We start from the raw sequence: 2,500 nt of genomic DNA, 5'->3' as shown, positions 1-2,500 counted from the left end.
GGAAATGAGGCCATATCTGATTCTATCGGCTGACAAGCCAGGTTCAGACCTGTCTCTCTCTTTTCTCTCTCTCTCACTCTCTCTCTTTATCTCTCTCTCTCTCTCTCTCTCTGGCCAGTTTTTGTTTCTAGAGGCTTTTCTTGGCATGAGCGGCACCAAGACGTGGATGGCTTGATTGCCTGACAGTAAACAGGCTTTAGCCAGCGCTGGCTGTTCAAGGAGCCTGGGTCTCTCACCGGAAGTGGTGAGGGAGAAAGAATGGCTTGCCAGATACAACCACCTCTTCGTTCTGGTATCCCTTTGTCTTTTAGTAATGTCAAACCCAACACAAGCATTTGTTTCTGAACACAGGGCCAAACTATGAACTCAAGAGATCAGCATCGTTTTAGCTTGGATTGATTGATTTCCTTGTTGCTCATGACAATTTCACAAAAGATTTTTTCTTTCTTTCATAATGTCATAATTACAAAGTAATAGATCCCAGCTCCTTATAAAAAGATCCCATGTCCTCAAGCACAGAAAGAATTTTTAGCAGTTTGCTAACTTGACAGGCAATTAGCTAGCTATCTACTAGGCCTACCTCTGAACTAGCAAACTATAATATCAACACAATATGATAGTTAGTTACCTAGCTAATAGGCACATGTATGCAACTAATTACCTATTGTGTAGTTATTACGCCTTCAACCAGTGTAAGAATTGTTAACAATTAGGTGGCTGCTTACCAAACTAACACATTAGGCTAACAGCAAACTATTACTACTACAATGTAGCTTTCAAAACCATGCAGAAAATGATTTCATTCACAGTTCAGCAGGTAGGGAGTGACAATAAAATATTCAGTAGCCCTCAAGGTGTATGTTGTTTGAACTGGTGATGACATGTGAATGTAAACAAAGCCTATTTTAGATGAGTTACAAAGTCAATTTTCCTTCTTATTATCTCCACCATGTTTTCGGTGTGGTTTGTTTGTTTGTTTTTTATGTGTCTGTTAGTCAGCAGGATTATGGAAGAACTACCGAACCCAATCATTTTGGAGTTGATCCAAATCACAGGACGGACACACAAATAGCTATTTTTTCCACATTCATTAACATTGTGAGAGAGGGCATTTGGCCTTGGCCTTTCTAGTAGTTCAAGTATTAATTAAGGGATCCTTACGTAAATATCAACAAGTTGTGACTGTGTGCGCACACATGTACCTGTTAATATATATCCCTTTCAGAGTTTTAGTATGAAGGCTCAACTCTCCTAAAAGATGTCTTTTCATTTCTTTGATGCTGCGGTTGTGTTACGGTTCAGTCGCTGAACCTCAGCCTTCTCTCTTTCTCTCTCCTCAGCATGGGTATTAGAGCTAATCACATTATTACACTTCCCTCAGAGAGGCTCCTGCTAGTCAGGCAGATAAAAGGTCAGCCCTGAAGCCCCCGGGGGTCCTGAGAGACAACCTTTATCAGCAGATCAAAGCAGCGACAGATTAACCCGTGTAACAGTGATACTGTCTGGGAGAGGAAGAGACAAGATGGGTTTTTTTCCCCCTGGATGAGATGAGATGACAATGTTTGATCACATATTTCAGCTGATATCTTATTTTACACGGCTATCTCCGCGTGCTCCCAGAGTCATCACTCACATGCCCTTTGTTCACTGTGGGAGGGCTACCTGAAGATGTGTGTGTGTGTGTGTGTGTGTGTGTGCGTATGTGTGTGTGTGTGTGTGTGTGTGTGTGTGTGTGTGTGTGTGTGTGTGTGTGTTCGTGTGTGTGCGTGTCTGTGTGCATGCTGGCGTGCATGCGTGTGTGTGTGTGTGTGTGTGTGTGTGTGTGTGTGTGTGTGTGTGTGTGTGTGTGTGTGTGTGTGTGTGTGTATGGGTGTGATTGTATGCATGTTCCATTGTGCCATCTTCAGAAATACATTTCATTCTTATCTGATATCTATGTCCTGTTAATGACTGAAACACAATCTCAAGAAAAAGATATCTATATAACCCAAATGTCACAATATGTTTGAATGCATGATGTAACTCTAAAATGTACATTAGCCACAATTCAACATCGCTTTTATTCTCCATAGTTTAAAGAATAAGAATTCTGACAGACAATTTGAGAAAATATTAGTTAGTTAGTTTATTTACAACATGACCCATTTTACATCGAACATAGCTTACACTAAAGTTTGCCAGGCAAGGTAACCAAATAAAAGGGATACTTTTTAGTCCACTTTAAAAATAGAGTGTCTTTCGATGAACAGCACAGCTCCACATTCTTATAGCAGGTCCAAAAGCACATCCTTTTTCCACCTGGTGTGTTTTCAGTGGATTGGCAGCTAACTGTATGGTCATATGAAATAGACATGAACACACATGGCATTCCCACCAGTTGCTCAAGCAATTCACTATGTAGAGAAACCCCCAAAACACCTAAATACAGCTTTTTAAAAACAATATGGCCAAATATATCAGTTAGCATAATTGATAGCTTTTAGCAGTTCAAATTCTTCTG

Source organism: Sprattus sprattus, assembly GCF_963457725.1.
Source record: "Sprattus sprattus genome assembly, chromosome: 17".
NCBI lineage: Eukaryota > Metazoa > Chordata > Actinopteri > Clupeiformes > Clupeidae > Sprattus > Sprattus sprattus.
Note: the sequence above shows the minus strand (reverse complement) of the source record.